The 18,955-nt window shown below is 40.4% G+C and overlaps 1 protein-coding gene across 2 annotated transcripts in view; it reads left to right on the top strand.

Annotated features, from left to right (window-relative positions):
* The window catches only part of HTR1F (5-hydroxytryptamine receptor 1F), a 102,877-nt gene that overhangs the window by 63,901 nt on the left and 20,021 nt on the right, over nucleotides 1-18,955 (top strand). The gene's annotated exons all lie outside the window — the stretch shown is intronic.

Genomic DNA, 18,955 nt, shown 5'->3' with positions numbered 1-18,955 from the left:
GGGATGGTTTTTCAATATATTCAACAACACTTTAAAATATTTGCCTAAATTAGATTTTTTACCTTCTGTTGTGCAAATCTAGATTCCTTTCATCCATACAGGGACATTCAAGCTAAAAGGAGCTGTTGTCAACACTAACAGAAATATTTTGTAGGAAATAGAAATCTCTATGAAAGCCAACAGGATGCAGAAGGAAGATATTATATTCTGGAGCATGTACAGTAATAGGGATACCAGTTTGACCAGATGTTTATAATTAACTAAGAAACAGCCAGACTACTACAAATATTGCAGTGCTCCCTGTTCTGTTCAGAAATGTGCACATTCAGAACTAAAATACTCTGTTCATCCATTCCTTTGGAACACAACAATTAACTAGTGACACAGGTAACAGAACTAAAGGGATACCCCCACACAAAAAAAAAAGGTTTATAGATTCATGCTGAAGTTGTCTTATATTTGGAAGGCAGTAGTCTGCAACCCAGACAATGCTGTTATTTTTATGTCTTGCTCCAAGTGCTTCTAACAATGCTCAGGACACATTTTGAAGAAATACTAATCTAGAATATTATGCATGCACCACTTTTCCCTCCTCAAAGCAGCTGGAATAACTGTTTGCTTCTACCATATTTCCAGGTTAGTTGTTACAAGTGACTTCATAGCTCAGACATGACAACAGCTGGTAGAGAGCAGGAATGATTCCAAAAGTAATTTTGGAAATGAAGTAATTGAAGATTCTATTGTATATTTGTTAACTATGCTCATTAGCTAAGTCAGAATTTAGTAAAATTAATTAGATTTTAATTTAGTAGAATCATCTACCAAACAAAGTGCTTCCTTAACCTTTTGCATAGTTTACTTTTTGATTTTTTTCCTCATTGTGTTGCCATTAATCCTTGGTGTGGAATTGGCTTTACTGTTTATACTTAATTTATTTGAAAGTCGCCATGACTTGTAGAACTGAGAAAAGATGCTACTTAAAGACACTAGGCAATGAACCTGGATTTTAAAACTATATACTCATTTTTCCTGTAGAATACTCCTCTTTTTTTTTTCCCATTTTAACCTTCCCTGAAGGCCTATGGTATTACTGTCTCCTGAGCTGCAAGTCCTCTTCTAGAACAACAGTTCAAGCACAGATAATTGCCTTTTTCTGGTAAAATGTGTCCTTGATTGTGCCACAACTCTGACAACTCAGCCCTAAATCAAGAACATCTGTGGGCAACTGGAGGAACAGCCCATTTAAAAAGACAGAGCCATTCATTATCCATAGTGAATTTCAAAGCACTACACTGAGTTAGAATAATCACCTGTACAAAGCAGGGCTGTGAGGGACTCTGCAGAGAAGGATTTTAGGGATCACAAACAATGCCATGCTATTGGAGAGGGGGGAAAAAAACCACAAAATATTATAGTGTAATACAGAAAACATCACCCCAGACCAGTCCATTCATTTTTGACCACTTTAGGAGGGTCAGGGTCATACTGGAAAGCACACAGGGAAGAACAAGGAAAAAATTCAAATAAGCAGAAAATATGGACTAAGAAGAAATAGCAAAGAAATCAAGTTCTTTAGTCTAAAGAAGGGAAGCACATTTGGAAGCCTAAAGGCTGTTGCAGTGAGGGAGGGACAAAAACAGGCTTCATTCCCACCCAGAGCCCAGCATGCCTGGCAACAAGGCAGGTTTAGCTCCAAATTCTGACTGTGTAGGGAAATGGTGCTAAGAATTGTTTCTTTCTATTGCTGGAGTGCCTTAAAGAGAAACGTAAATATTTGTCAGATGCAACAGTAACACTGACATGGTGAAACACTCAAGATTACTGTTCAAAACCAGTTTTCCAGCAGATTATATTTCTGCCTTGTATGTACTATTTTCACAAAGTGAGTTTTGCCTTCATAGAAGATTGAAATTGGGACTGGCATAACTGGGTGTTTGATTAGTGTAAATAAAAGTCCTTAAGGGGTAATAACTCCTTGAATTTTATTTTTGTCAACAGCACAGAAACTCTGGCAAAACCCAAACTTGCAGTCCTTGGAAGTCTTTCATTGCTCATTTCTGGCAAACTCAACGACTCAGACTTTCATATAAGCTTTTATTCTGGCTTTTATTTCAAAAATACTTACCAAGCATACTTATACCCTTGTTTGTGTTTTACCTACTTCACGTCTTCCTTTTGACTCCCTCTCTACACTTCACATTCAACACATTGTCTGGGGACAAAACATCCTCTGCAGTTTAGCAAAGCTGAGGTACCTATGTGTCAGAAGGATGCTCATGCAGGAAGCAGGGCATGTTTTACACTCAGGGCTGGTTATTTGGTTTCAGAGAACATAATTGCACACTTGGAAGGCAGTAAGTTCTTAATTACAGTCCTCTGGGGAGTGGGAGGAATCAAAGCAGTGTCATGTCTGAAAGGGACTTGACACAAGTAGCCAAAGTGGCCTAATCCCATCAGAGGAGAAAGCACTTGATCTGTGCTCCAGCAAGCGCCCAGTCTTCTTCAGGCACTCTATAATTAAGTATTTAAAATTGCTCCCCTCAGTGCACTTCTCTGCTTCTGCTCTTCTATCAGCTTCATCCCTGAAATCACTAGCCTGGTTAACCAGCCCTGATTTCTGCTTCCTGCCCTGTGCACTCTCCAGTTTCAGTGGCTGGGGGTGGGATCAGGGCTAAGGCACTGGGCCGGGGGTCAGTTCTCAGTTCCTGCATGGCCCTTATCATACACACTCTGGGTTTTGGGTGTCTATCATGAGGCCCGTCAGCTGAATGCCCATGGGAATTCTGAATGCATGAAATGATCCTAGAAATTATCACTTCTTTAAAAGTTAGGGCCTGGATGTTGGAAAGAACTCATGCTTGAGAACAGTGTTGGAGCACATGCTAGTTTTATTTATTTCAAAATATCATCTGAGTTTAAAAAGAACTAAAACACATTGCTGGATCAGGACATGTGACTGACTAAAAAAAGGGAATATCCACACCACTTCTAAAGTGTGTCATTTAAAAAGGACTGCAATTATTCATTCTTCAGCCAGCAGCCAACCTGCAGCTCATAGCAGTTAGGAACCAGCACTTTCTCCAGGCATGATTTTTCCATGCATTCATTTCAGGCACTTTCCTGCTTATTGTCTAGCCCTAGTGCCAAACAAAATCAGGATGTGGAATTGAAAGAGAAGACACTGATAAAATCAAGGATGGCCTCCCTTACAAAGCAGTGTGAAATAGGCACTTACTTTAGCTGAGGAGCTAAAATGGCCCAGCTAAAATGGTGGGCTGCTGCCCAGGCCCTCAACCACCACCAGTCCAGAGACCACTTTGTGAACTGTTTCAGGTCATTTTTCCTACAAACCCCACATTTCATAGTGGGAAATAATATAAGAAACTTTTAGGGTTATTATCTAAGTTCTCTTTCTGGGAATGCAGCAAACCATCAAATCCATGAAAACTAGGTACCATTAACACCACCAGAGATGTCCTCTGATGTGGGTAAACTCATCCACAGCTAAAGCAGGGTGGAAGACAATGAAATTGCAAGCACTAAACATCTCTTTATATAAAATGGGTAATTTTTTAATGCTACAACCAAGAAAGGAAAAAACAAATGAAAGAATCTTTTTGTAAAAAATTATAACCTGCAGAAACCTGAACATTTTCATACATTTTTACCAGTCTTGAACTTTGGCACCAGAACAACATACTCCACAGGGCTGGTGCCTCATTAATACAGCCACAGCACTGCAATCCATAAAGGAAGAAATGGGGGAGGAGGACTGTGCTAATTTAGCTCTGAGTTCCACAGAAGAGAATGTCACACTCACTCCCCCTCAGCAGTGGGCTTTTCATATGGCTGCATCCAGGATGGCTGGTGGCTGAAAAGAGAAATTGCTGCTGCTGAGAGAGAGCAAGTCAGTCACTCATCAGCCCAGTGCCTTTTTCTGCTGTCCTTAACAGTACACCTCTTGCCCTGTTAAAATACTGTCCCTCTTACCTACTGAAGGTCCAAGTTGAGACAGAACAGAATGAGGCATGCTGATTTCATGTTGTAAGTTTTTGTTGAAGACATCTATCAAAGCAAAAGATCTTTGTGGTTTCTCAAAACTAGGTTTTGCTTATTAGCCCTTTATCCTCTAGTGAACAAAGAGAGTCAAATGTGTGTTTTGCTGTGAATCCTCTAGGCAATATCAGCCATATATATTACATGTAGTTATCCCATGTGGCTTTCTCTACTGTAGACTACAGCCTAAGATTATTCCTTTTCTATTTTCCCATCAGAAAAAACAAAATGGTAGTTTTCATCTTTATATGTATATCTTTTCATCTTTGTATATAAACCTTAATATAAACAGCTTCTAAGAGATCCACTCAGAGCAATAAGGCAAAAAAACAAACCCACCACACTAGTAGTGCATGACATCAGTTATCACATGGTGTCAGAACCCAGAATGTCCCTTGGACACTCTTGGATGTTCCAGGTCAGAAGCATTTGAGACCCTGGAATGCAGCCACAGACCCCTGTGGCTTTGAACCTGATCCATGGAACAATTTACCAACCTTGCAGGAAGAACAAGAAATCACAAAAGTTTAGATATTATAGTAGAAGTAGTCACAAAGTGAAAGGAAGAATTTTTGAGTGCTATACAGGGGGGTTTTAGGCCTTGTACAGAGGGGTCTGAGTTTTGTACATGGGAGTCAGAAGTTCTAAGATGGAGGGATTTGGGTGTGCCCTGTCCTCTTTCTTTCTTCTTCCTAACCTCCATGTTCATGGTGATGCTGGCACTCACAAACTGGTTTAGAGTAGAAAGTCACTGTTCAATATAGGTGATAGGCATTGGGGAAAAATCATAAACATTTAACACGTAATGTATGATATAAAAGAAGGCACCAGCCCCCTGGGAGTCAGTGTGTGCCTTTGCCTGACTGCTGAACGGACCGCAGCAGCTCAGGGAGAAATCTTTTAGATAACACACAATAAACTACCTTGAGACCGGACGACTGAAGACTACTGAGTCTTTCTTTGAAGGCACGGTTTGGAGGAGAGACTTTTCCGCCTTTCCGGGCCACCCCAATCAGGGAGTGAGCCTAGACAATATGGAGATCTGCATTTCTACTGAAAGAGTTTTAGTAATCTACACATTGGCTGGTGAAAAAAAAAAAAAAAAAAACTTTAAAACTACTACAGAAGCTAAATACACCTAAATAATATCTGCATGGTCAATAGCAGAAGGCAGATAAACCTTGAGAGCGACTACAAAAATTAAAAGAAAAAAATATGCATAGAAACATATTAATTGGGGCCTTATTGTCTAAAATAAAGTGTCTAAAATAAAATAAAAGGGAGATCTGATGAAAATACAAGAAAAATTGGGGTGTATCAGATGTTAACAGGAAGAGTAATAAGGAAACCCCACCATGGGTTAACTGGCCACAAGTTGCCCTATTTACAAATAATGGAACCTTAAGAGAAGGGAATAGGCAGGAAGGCAAGCCAACATTTTATACCAAACAATTATTAATGCACTGACAGTCTGAACATTAAGTTAAGGTTCTATAATGAGGCTAACAGTCCGTGGAGATGGTTCAGTCATAAGACTGTTCTCGGCTTAATGGGTGCCATAACCATTAAAGATGAAACACAATATTTGGTAGGCAGAACAGATACAAAGCAGAAGAATATCACAGCGACAAAAAAAAAAAAAAAAAAAAAAATCTCATTCCATTCCATTCAGACTTGGCCCTGCACAGCAGGATGAAAAGAAAACACAATACTAGTTTCTCTGTATCTCCCACTGTTCTCACTTCTGGAAACTAAAGCTGAAGACATTCAAAAGGCAACCTTAGGCAATAAGTCTTCCATGGTTCCCTCTATAGTTAATGGATAGAGAAATCTCCCCCAAAAGAATAAATTGCAGCAGAAACTTGCCTGTGATTTTTTGTATCCTCTAGGATAATAGATTAGAAGTTTCTGACATGACAAAAGACAGACACAAAGGGACCTGGCCATAAATTTGAGGACTGAGCAAACAAGCATCATGAAGTTCAACACAGCCAAGTGCAAAGCTATGTACTCAGGGAAGAAAAACCCCAGGCACCTGCAACAGCAGGAAACCAAGTGGGCTGATATCAGCCCTGCCAAAAAGGTCCTGAGGTTACCATGGGTGTCAGATTAATATAAACTAACACTGCATTCGTGCCAGAAACACAGCAAATGACCTCATTAAAATAAGCAGGTCGATCAAGTCAAGAGGTTATTTTCCCAATCCAGTCAGCACTGATCAGGCCAGACTTGCAGTACTTCAGCCACTTCTGCAAAGAAGGGTGAGATCAAGATGGATGTGGAGAAAATGTAGAAAGTCCAGCCTATGAGATGATCAGGGCTCAGGGCACATGGCTTGTGAGAGAGGGTGAAGAACAGGGATTGCTCCCTCCTCAAAGAAGGGGTGATCTATCAGATTAAAAAAAGGATGATCTAGTGCAAATACTATTGTGGAGGTTAAAGACCATGAAGCCAAACTGGTTTTGAGAGTGGCAGACAAGATAATGAAGAATGACAACATTCACAAACATTGTCTTGATAGGTTCAGGTTGGACACTGGGAAAAACTTCCTCACTGGCAGAACAGGGCAGTTGTCCACAGAACTTGTAATGTCTCAATTACTGAGGATTTTCAAAACCCCTAAATACAAAGCCATGACTCACCTGGTCTCTACTGTCAGCAAGTCCCCAGCTTCAAAGAAGAGGCTGGATGAAGCAATTTGCACCTGCCCCATCCAACCAAGACCTCTGTGATTCTGTGACTCTCCACAGGAGTCTCACTATTAATGGGTTTAGGAAGACAAGTGTCACCACACAGAATCAAGGAGTGTGAATGAACCTCTCTGAACCTGCAGGAGCAAACGAAGCTTCAGATCTCTTCAGCCTTTCTATGGATTGTGTAAGTTAGAAAGAAAAGCTCGCTGCTCTCTTTCCTGTTTCACCAAATTAATATCGCAAACAGTGCTTCAAAGCGAGAAGCACTGTAGGATCAGCCTCGCACCTTGCAACAGGAAAAAGAAAGCCTTTGCAAATAATGTGGCACAAAATGCAGGTATTCATCAGCTACATTAGGAGTCTCTAGATAATAAGCAAGTTAATGGCGGCAGTAAATTTCAAGCTGGTTATTGCAGGCTGGGGAACAAACTCAGCATGGGGGATGGTTAGCAAAATAGACCTAGACATCATGTGACTGGTAACTGTAGGTCTCAAGTCTTTGGCAGTATTTTTTAAAATTGTTTTCAATAGCGGAGTACCAAATTTAAATGAGATTGGATTTTAACCAGCGCTGCATGTAGAAAGTAATCTGAATATGTGCCAAGAATTAAAAAAAAAAAAAAAAAAGGGTGGGGGGGAGGAATTTTTTGAGTTTTTTTTTTTTTTTTTAACACAGTCTGGGGTTTATTTAGCAGAATCCTCATAGTCCTCTCCCATAGTTGTGGTGGGTTTTTTTGTACTTATGCATTGCTTGGATAGCACCAGATCCAGGAATGTTGCAAAACAGTAAGAGAAGGTATTTCAGGCTATTAGATTTAGCTTAAAGCATGAACTACAAGATTTGACATCCCAAAGAGAGTTTGTTCCTCAGAAAGTTTTGGAAGTTTAAGCGACTTACACAGTATTCATTGTGTAAGCAGCTGAAATTGCCAAGGCACACCTTGGCACAAGGCTTTGTGACTAACACAACACTGGTCACCCATGTCATATTAGAGATTGAATGAAGCATGGTGCAAACCACTGATTAAATAATAAATATCTGTCTCCTTGCTTCTACATCTCTCTTGGGACTAGTGTGGTATGAAGATTTTATCAGCAATACTGCAATATCTTCAGAGACAAAGAAAGGAATGAGCTATCAAGGTTATTCCATACAAACACTGCTGAAGCTCGTTGTTAGCCTCTCCAAAATGATCAGCCCTCATTTCTGAGATTCAGAGATCCCTTCTCCCCCAAAATTCACCCAGTTCTCCTAGGGTAGATCTCAGTAATAGTTCTCCTGTTTTTAAGCACTGCAGGGTAGAATAGCATTTCTGAATAACCTCTCAGGAGATCACAGCATGATAACTCCTGCCCTCTGCTTCTGATCTGTACAGCTGCAACGGGTAAATGAAGGGGCAACTGGTTGCTTGCTTGGATGTGCCAGTATGGGCAGTAATATGGGGATAAAATTGTTCTGTACTGACCAAATTAGAAATAAGTAGCTGAATGTATTTGAATTTATGCCAGTAGTCTCAGTTAGGTATGACAGAAACTGAGCAGTGACTTATGAGATCTGCCATCATCACCCAAGAGCTTGTTTTATAAATAATAGTTGATTGGCAGGAACTCAAAGAGTAAAAGACAGAAAGATTAATCCCCAGTTAAAGTACTTAGCAGCGTTTCTCCTTGTGGAAGAAAGGATAAATTACAAGTGACGAGTTTCCTCTGCAAGACGCTGTTGTGTTGTGCACGCCTTGGAGAGGAAAGGGCTCCGGGTGAGAAAGGCAGTTCACACATTTTTACTGGGACAAGCTGGGAGAGGGAAGTGAGGGGGCTGTTCAGCCAGAGGCACGGGAAGCAGCAGCAGCACACAAACCCAGAAGGACTTTCTGCTGAGCCAACGTCAGTTTGTCACACTATCAGTGCAGACAAGCACTATAAACAGTGAACAAATGGCCACAAAACACACACACTGGAGTTCTGACTTACAATAACATATAGCACAACATGCACCTTTCTAAATAATTTCATGCGGTTCATCCAGAGCTGTAGCAAAATCCTGATCTTTTATGGGGAGACCACTGTAGGGAGAAAGAACCAAAAGGCCTGTGAAGAGAAGTTTCTAGGGACTATGAAGTAAGCTCTTCAAAAGAAAGAAATCAGATTTCTCCATCTGTTTTTACCTAGCACACGGGAAACATGTTCTTGGGTAAGGCACTGAAAGATCAGGAAAAATACCTTGACTGTTCTTCCAAGCCCTACAGCTGTCAGGGACAAAAATACTAATTTTGCCTTCACTAAATAAATCACCACATTAAATAATTCAATCAATTAACAAGACAAGCCTGTAGTTAAAGATATCACCATGAACAAAGGGTAGTAAAAATTGGGAAAATACTGTTTTCTTCCCTGTGCAGGTCTCTACTGTAAATGTCAGGTGGGAGGCATTATTGTATTTTATGCAAATAGCTTTTGTCACTCAGAAAACTTGCCGATACAGATAATCAACTTCTAGCTACGACCAACCCACTTCAACACAGAGGGAAAGTCTCCCACAACCTGATCCCTCCATATAAATTTTTATACCCCATGATGAACAGCAATGCTTTATATCCAGAGATCCCACACTTGATCTATCAGCATAACTACTGGTGTTATTTCTGAAAGGCCTAACTGGCCTTTATGAAATTACACGGCTGCATTTCTGCTCAGCAGTGATGAACTACCAAGGACATTGCAAAGACCTAAGTCTTAATAAAGTTCTACAGTCTACCTACTGATTTACTGAGCACACAGGATCCCCAAGCAGTAGACAGGTGTTGTTTGATGATAATTTTGCAGAAATCTGGCCCCTGCACAAGAGCAGCAGCTCAGCAATAGTTTAGCAGAGCATGCACAGCATGAAACCAGTGCAGGACAGATAAACCACTGAGCTACCAGGCCTTCTACTGCCCAAGAACCCAAACTAACAATCTTAAAATCACAAAAAGTTCAGTTTTCTTTTTTGTCATACCCTAAGGCGGAAGTCAGCTCACCTCGCCCTGCTCACAGCAAAACTCAGGTCAGCTCTCTTTTCCCTTCTTGTGCCATTTCTACCTGTAACATTAGGATAAACCATAGACAATCTGGGTTCCAGATCTTACAGCAGATAGATGAAGCCCTACCTGGTGCTAGAAACACTTCCCGTGGTGGAAGACTTGTATCTGCCAACGTCTCATGATATCTTTTCTACCAAAACTACAAGAAAGAGTTGTTATGACACCAAAGGAGGAAGAAGACATTTTTCTCAGTTATATGCCTTCTTATCATTTCAATTTTGTTGCCTTTCAGGTTTTGTCACAACTTTGCCATTACTCTCTACAATTTTCTAGAATTGCCATAAAAAATCAAAAGTTGCTGCTTTAAAAGAATATTTCAAGGTTGAAGCAATATTCTAGAGCAAGACACTGCTCCCTGTAGTTCTTCTTTAGAGGCCTGCAATCACCACTGACTCAGTTTGAGGAGATGGTAAACTGGGACTGAGAGCCATCAGCTGCAGTGGACAGCCTTAGACTGGTCAGTGAGATGGCCTTTTACTCAGGGAACTGCACTTGAAAGAAAAAAGGTACAGAAGTGCTGCACATCTACCTGTTCTTTTCCTTCCAATTCATTGAAATGTAGCCCCTTTGGGGCTTGCCCTTTGCAAGGCAGATTGTAAATCCATGCAGAAAGTAGCTACACTGTGCCTTTAATGGTAAAGGACAAATAATCACTCATTATCACAAGTATCATGAATTTCATGAATAACATTAAACACTTTATCTGTGGACTAACAGATTACCAGAGATTTCAAGCAACCTCCTGTTCTGTTACTTTCTGATATTTAAAAGTAAAGAATCTCTAAACTCAATTCTGTTAGATTCTCCCACACAGTATTCTCTTAAGTCAGGGTCAATCCTCATAGGGACTTTTAGCCAGGGCAAGAGTATTCTTTGAAGAGATTAGATAATCCAGAAAGAGATGGAGATTTCCTCCATGGAAACACAAACGGAAGAAACTGTGAAGTTATTTTGTGAAAGCAGTTTGTTTCATTTGTATTGAACATGAAATTAAATGCTCCAAGCAGCACTGAAAACAGTAATTATCTTCATGTAATATCAGTGACATTTTTCACCACAGCATGCATGGTGTTGGGTCTTGAGCTACAGCAAAATACAAAGCAGACAGGGGACTGGCTGAGAGGGAAAGGGAAGATGTTTGATTTGGTTGGGTTTATTGGGGTTTGTTTTTTTAATAAATAAAAATGTCAAACCTCATCATCTATCAGGTATTCTTGGACAGGAATTAATCTTCCTTGATGCATTCTGGTATCACTCAAGCAATTTAATTCAGAATGCTGATGCTCTTGCTGTAACCAGGCTGGTAGCAGAGCCTTCCAAAACCATCACCGAGACATTAGAGTGATACTGGATCCGCTTCCCACCTGAGGTTTTTGAGACACCACCCACTCCAACTGGAATATCAGCCTCTGTAAATTCAGACCTAGACACATCCACTTCAGGGACTGTGCCCTGCACTCTGCACAGTCTGTGGCATTCCCAAAGGAGGAATTTCTTACTGGAGGCATAGGTTGTCAGAGAACAAAACAACATTTAATGAGTTGGGAATAAGAAATCTTGCAACATTATGCAAGTATTTTTTAGGATATTTTTCATTCCAGTGACTTAGGCAGAGATCTAAAGGTAACTGATTTACTTTAAAAAGTTTAAAAATCAACCAGACTTTCCAGAACACAGAAAATGGGCAACTTTGCTGCTCTTTATCCTTCAATTCCAAAGGTTTTACAAGCCAAAAGACCTCCCCCTCTCTAAGAGAAGACTGCTGTGTGCTTTACAAGACTCAGTGGAGTACCCTGCCATGTTTTCTAGGAGATCACAGTGGTTTCAGTGTATCAGGCTGTCCTAGGCTGACAGCAAGCCATAAATCTGCTGCAGATTTACTGCCTCTCCCACCAGGGAGGGGAGAAATCACCATAAGAAAAGGTTCAAGCACATAAAGGGGGAAACTTGTCAAAGCAGTTTCAAGTTTCAATATTCAGGACAGTATGGGAAGGGAGGGATCCCTCTGGAGCTCCATCTCATAGCACAGGCTGTGAATTGCAGGAAGAACATGCTTGCAGCACCTCTTCAGCAAAATCCTTGTTATTTCTAGTGGTTTGGTTCCCAAGGGCAGTGACATAAATGAGACAACCTTGTGCTGTGGTGCACTTTCAAGAGAGGTTGCATTTATTTTGTCCACGGCTGGATAGTACTACTGCCAGATCCACACACCCAGTGGCAGAAGTTTCCTCCATTTCAACAGAATGGAACAAAATATATGTTTTTAAAGAGAAAAAAAGTCACACACAGTGTGGGTAAAATCTGTCCTGTCTCTGGCTGTGAAAGAAGTAGAAAGAAGGTGCAGGATTGTTGACAATAGATTGCCATTCATCAAAACACAAATGTTTGCAAACTGAAATAAGCACTTTCAAAATGCTCGCAGCATCATGTAAATTAAGCTGCAGCTCTAAGAGCCCTCAAATTTGAAGCCTCACAGTAGGCCATTTCAGGATAGACAGTATGGTTATTTCAAGCAATTGAACCCTGCCAAGAGTAACAATATTCAACAAATCAGAGATGGAAAAGCAAGAACAGGATCAGTACTGATGTTGAGAAAATAGGTTTGCAAATTCTTATACAATGATGAATAAAAAAACTGCTCCAAGAACAAAGCTGTCTGTAAGTCTAATGCTGAACAAGTACATGATGCTTTTAGCAGACAGCACATATTTGTTTACAGTAGCTGCAAGAAACAGAGTACTAAACCTCAGTGTGACTTCAGGCTTCTGGCAGTCAGTAGTGCCAAATTAAGTTTGTCCTGTAATGAACAACAACTTGGCAAGTTCCCCAAGACACAAAGTGCTGAGCAATCATGTCCCTTCAGAGGGGATGACCACAGCTCTCAATCAGAGACCTGCACCTTGAATCCCCTTGGATCCCACTCATTTTGGGACCCCCTTGTTCACCAGGTTCCCAGTACAGCATCTGTAGCCCACAGAGTGATGCTCAGTCACTTCTAACACAGGGGATCATTACTCTCCCTGCCCTCTCAGGACTTGAGCAGGCTCTCCTTGCACCTTTGCTGTACAGCAAGAATTAATAACAAGCAGAGCAGAGCCAGAAACCCTGCCAGCAGGACCTGGGGGAGGCACTGAGTCTAAGATGAAGCTCACCTGATGGATCCACAGAGGCCTTGGAGCAAGACAAGTGCCAGATCACTGTGCCCTGAGGGGGGATTGGGTGCTGTCTTGCTGCTAAGCTCTTTCTTCCCCATCAGAGTAGCTGTGAATATTTTGGCAATTTATAGTGTTGGACAGATTCCATGGAAAGGAAAGGGGAACACTAAATCTCTGACCGAGACTCTCACATAGACTTAGTCTTCCCAATAATTAATAAATTAGCCTGCAGCTATCCTACTCTCAATTTTTAAGACGTGATGGGCCAGAGAGGTCCCTTTAGACTGGAAAGGCAGTGCTGGGGAAGCCAAGTAACAACCCTCCAACTGCAGTTTTTAGTAAGTACTCTGTCTGTAGATTACATAACACATTCACCTGGACAGATAAATTTCACAGGTGATGATTACAGGCATGTCTTTTTGCATACCCAAATTTAACTATCAGAAAATAAAAGCAGCAAGTCTCTTTAAAAAAGTTAAGTCAGTCTCTCTTTTTAAATTACTATAAGGCTGTTTAAGGATGTTGTTCCAGTCCAGAAAGCTCTGGGGAAAAGAAAATTAACTGGCCCTATGTTCATTTGTAAAAGAGTCTAGTCTTCCATAAAGGGATTTGCTTACATAAAATAATTTAATTTTCACATCTTTCTCATCTCATAATAAAAGAAACAAGTTCTTACAAGCATAACGCCTGACCACCAAAATTTTGTAAATAGCATGAGCTACTAAATATATCCATGAATTGCCTCTTTTATCTACAAAACACTTTTAGAGCCTTCATTTTTCTTGTGCATTGTTTCCATTGGCTGTTTGGTACAGCTCATTCTTCTTCCCCTGAGGCAGCTCAACTTTCACTGCTCTGATGAGTAACTTCTGCCCAAAGGAGTTTGCTTTCAACTGAGGCCTGCAGAACAAAATGATAACCCAAAAAAGTAGACCAGAAGCTCATACTATGTGCTCGGTGCTCTCCCCCAGCTGCTGCTACCTCCTGCAGTATCTGAGCACACCACTGGGATAAGGAATGTTGACCACAAAAGCAACTAAGAGGCCTCTTCCTTGCTAAATGTCCTTTCAAAATATACTTACTAGTTGTATTCATAATGGTTTGGATATCCTAAACTATTTACAGCTGAAAACTGTTTCTTACTGAGCACTTTATTCTCATGGAGTATATTGTTTCAAACTGCCAAAATTGTCTTCTGAAACAATTTTTTTTGTGTAGCTTTATAGTCTGGTAGTGTAAATCAAGATAGTTGGAAGTTCTGTTCTATCAAAACAATCTTAAAAGATGCAAGTTAATTTCTTTCTGGAAAACATATGCTGTTTTTTGTTTACAGCAAAACCAAACTGGTTACATTCACTTTGCAGACCATGTGTAACAGCTGATGCTCTGCTCAGTCATATTCCCCTAAGTAAAAGCAAAACTTACAGCATCTGATCTATAAGGAAACACAAGGACTTATTTCCCTTTACATTACTCTGAGATATTTAGATTCATGGAAAGCTGTTTGTGACAGCTGTCAATGGCTTCCTGGAACTGGCACCCATTGTATCGAGCAGAGAACAGGATTTCTGTGGCAACTGCCTCATCACATTTCAAAAAACAGACAAATGAGAAGCATTCATCACCTTCTACATTTCTTATTTTCTCAGTAGCACCTTGTTTTTCCATTCTCCCAACTCTTTAGGACGAAGATAGGAAGAGAACACTTTTCAGTCAACCTCTATAGAAGTTTCTGGCTGCTTGGCCACCTGGTCATTAAAGCTCTGAGCTAATGGTTCCAAGAGATCTGTGTTGTTATTCCTGCCTCTCCTACTGACCCACAGCAAGACACTGCCAACTAGAACTTTAAGTATCCCCATTGTCCTAGGGCATGAGGCTGCCAAGGATGTCCAGTTTATCTCTGCCAGAGGTAAACACAGCTAGTGCACCCTGGGCTGGCTGCTACCACCAGCTGCATGGAGGGAGGAAGGCTGTGGTTCATCAGCTTTATTCCCCCAGAGGCCTTCAGAAAGGCATCACTTGTGTTCGTTCTGCTCTTCTAAACGCTTCTCTGAAATGTAGCTCGTGTAACAGTGAAGAAATTGCTGTGTGAGAAGGGCAGTCTGACAAGAAGGAGGGGCTGGAGAGGAAATACAGGACAGCAGCATCCCCAGGGAGACTGGCCTTTGTGCTGCATATTTGCACCTGTGCTTGCTGACACTGCAGTGATCTGAATGCAAGACAAAGCTGCTCAGATTTTAGAGTTTCTGAGGAAGAAACGTAATGGTTTTATTTTTAACAAGTGCTTCTCTGAAGTAGGAAGAGACCTAGAATTCTATCATCTTTTTAATTTTTTTCTGTTTCTTCCCAAAATGGACACTTTAGTATCCCCAGAGAGAGAGAGAAATATTTAAAGCATTATGTACATATACTCCATTCCCCTTTAGAAAGGACTATAAACAGCTACATCTTGTTCTGCAGCTCAAGCTGGCTATCATGGAAAAGACAGGCAAACAGCATGATTCAACCATTCTTACTTTCAAAGTATTTTTTGAAAGATGTTCAAACTTCTACCATTTTCAAGACTGAAACCTGTCAGTCACAACCCCCACATTTCTTTGTGCTCTGTTCAAAGCACAGGATATTGTTCTGTTAAGGAACTTCTGCAAAATTTTTTCAAGAATGAGCAAGTTCTGTCTTATTTCACTCTTTTTTTTCTAGTTCAATAGTATCAATGTGCTCAGATTTAGATACACTGCACTGACCTGCTCTAAACATAGACATGCATGGGATGGAGTTTGGGTTTCCAAACTTGCTGTGTACCACGTGAACTCTACTAACATACTCTATTTGCATACTGTATTTGTACTTGACTTACTTGGCTTACTACTGAAAATGTCATTTAAAAATAGTCAGTTTACACATTTCCATTAGATACCTAATGGATCGCCTAAACCATTAGTCCAGCAAATTAAAAAAAATCATCAAGCCAGTAAAACATGCTTCCTTAGCAAATTTCTCTCCTTATTTGTCCTTAAGGATCACTTACTTTGTATACACGCACGCAAATAATCTCACTTTCTGCAATCATTTAGCCTTATCTGTATGCAAGGTTATATTCATTATATCAATGAAATTGTTCATCCTTTAGTAATTCCCACAATGTTAAAGCAATAAGTCTTGCAATTGTTGCTTTAAAAATAGCTAGGTATTTATCACCAAAAAAGGCATTACTAAGAAAATGCATAACCATTTATTGTTGTGCTGTTACAGCTTCATGCTGCAGCATTGAGCTAATCAGCTTTCTTGGACAAATGAGGTTTATGGGATTTGAAATAGAGGGAATAAGATAATTAGAGAATTGATATTCTATTAATGAATCAATACCATTATTGCAGAACTAACATGATTATTGCAGAAACTGTTGCTCATCTGCATTGCATTGTAGTATCCTAGATGGATTTCTAGAGGACTGGACTGTTCTCTAAGAAAAATTATGTCTGGAGAGGGCCTTCATCATCCTGTAATTCTCAAAACCAGCAGGGAATTCACAGAAAGTTCATATGACAATATTTTATACAGATATATATTCCTATATTTATATAAATATATCTATAAAGTAAGGAAAATTAACATCAATATTCCAGTGTTGGTTGAGAGCTCCCACTTCATTGTTGGCTCTGGAGGGCAGGCAATGCTGGGAGCATTTTGGAGGAACTAACCAGTTTGAGGAAGGCCAAGCAGAGGCTGCTGCTCAGGTACAGCAAGATGAGCAGTGATACTGTGAAATGTGAAACTTCCTCTGTTTCTGGGTGCACAGGTCTTAGAAATCCCTGCTAGCCATCCATTCTAAACACAAAATAACTGCAAAGTAACTCCCAACGTTCTCCTTCCCCATAATACAAAGTTGTCACTGCAATGCAGCAACTTGAGGATGTATGGAGCAATTTGAGGACTCTTATCATATAGAAACATTCATTGCATTACTTGATAAAGAAAAGTATTCTACTTACCAGTATTATCAAAAGTGCTATGATGCAGGAAATATTTCTATCTCTCCTACTAAACCAATTCTTCCTACTAGCCTAGTACTTAGAACCTTTAAATCCCAAACTCTAGGTTTGATGTGACCACAAAGAAATGACCAGAAAATTGCAGTAAATTGTCAGGCAACACAACTGAATGAACAAGACAACAAACTAATCTGATGATGAGGGAATAAAAATTTGATAAGCCTTTCAGAACAGATGTTTCTTCAACAATCCCCTGTTATGTTGGTGAAACAGTTAATGTAATTTTGAACCTAGCAAGAAATTTTAACAACTCAATTGGACATTTCCTGCAGAGTAGTTTATAAAATACTTCTGTCTGAATTGAGGAATAAACTCATACAGGGCATTGCTTGACGTAACAAATTTTACATCGATTTAAGGAAATTAGTATTAAGTGATCTGAAACTACCAGGATGACAGTCTAGCATCCTACATTACCAAAAGTAACTTTCTGTAATTGTTCAATTACAAAAAATGCTAGGAACAAACATAACTTCAAACACAGATTAAGCATCAAAGTCCCTTGAAGCCCATTGCAAGCACCAGCATATTGGATGAGTTGGGTCATAAAGAAAGTGCAAAACATTGTGTACCAGCTTCCCTCAGCAGCATCACTCACAGCTGCCAGATTAAAATAATGGCCCAAAGGAGCTTTTCCAAGTTATTCATGGATCACTTAGGAGGAAGGATGTGAGAGTTATTGGAAATTACTCCCAGTGGTATTGGTGTGGGAAGGGTGAGGTAACCAAAACCCACATGGGGAGGATGGCTTGGAGCCTGCCCCATTAGGCTTCCCCAAAATGTTGTGGGCACAGCAGGTGGGGGCAGCAGGGCAGAGGGAACAGGCACCTCCTTGCCGCACCTCACCTGGACCAGGGCAGGCTGGAACCCAGGAGCTGGGAACACCAAGCTGTGGTGTCCAAGAGGACCACAGAACATCTGCTGGAAGGAGATTCCCCACTCCCCTCCATCCCTGAGAGCTTTTGCTTTGTCAAGGACCCATAGCATACACTAAACTCTCAGAAGTCCCACCAACAATGAAGGATGCAGGAAAGGATGATTTTTTTGGTATGATTCCCAGCCCTGGGAATCAGGGGTCCCATCTTTGGCTCCAGTTATCCCTTTCAGGCTGTGCTGTTTCCTCACAACCCCCTACAACAACTTCTGCTAGCACCTCCCCTCCCACTCAGAAAGATGCATATTCCTGGTTTTGGAGGGGGTTGTTTTGGGATTTTTTAGTGTGTATAAAAACCCCTATATATCTGTGTGTTCATAGACATTTTTCAATGTTATGCACACACAGTGTTTGCACACAGACACATTCTTCAAAACTACCAAGCAAACGCTTCACTATTCAAGTTCTCTGCCTTCAAATGCCAAGGTCTCCCCAGTGACCCCAAATACTCACACATCTGCTGCAATTTTCTTTGAGAGACATTTCTTTCATCCAAGAGGAAATTTATTAAAATGCTGACTTTTCATTTAGGACACTTTCTAATTAAGTACCAATCTTTAAAGCTTCTGCCTTCTAAGACTTATTGTTCTTTGCACAAGATGAGAAGGCAGTCACAATTCATTGTCTTTATAGAGACACATATTAGTTCAAAAAATATATATATTTAGCAGCTTGCAGTTCCATGTCCTTGAAATTAGAAGTGCTTTTATAGTTTAATATAGGGAAATAGCCAGCTTTTGCTGTTCTAGACACAGGCCCTCAACGCATCCCTAGGTCCATGGTACATTTTAAAACTATGTAAATTTAGCCTGTAATACATTGTTGAAGACTCACTGAAAGTTCTTTAGTTCCATAAACTGGGCCATTTACCTCACATCTCATATTCCCATAGTCTCGTTTATGAGAAACTGATTATTGCCAATAAGATAAAATCCAAGTGGCACCATATACAATTTTCCAGCTAGAAGAGAAAGGGGAAAGGAGA

This window comes from Anomalospiza imberbis, chromosome 2 (assembly GCF_031753505.1).
Source record: "Anomalospiza imberbis isolate Cuckoo-Finch-1a 21T00152 chromosome 2, ASM3175350v1, whole genome shotgun sequence".
NCBI classification, from domain to species: domain Eukaryota; kingdom Metazoa; phylum Chordata; class Aves; order Passeriformes; family Viduidae; genus Anomalospiza; species Anomalospiza imberbis.
The sequence above is the reverse complement of the archived record's forward strand: the minus strand, read 5'-3'. Positions and strand labels throughout refer to the sequence as shown.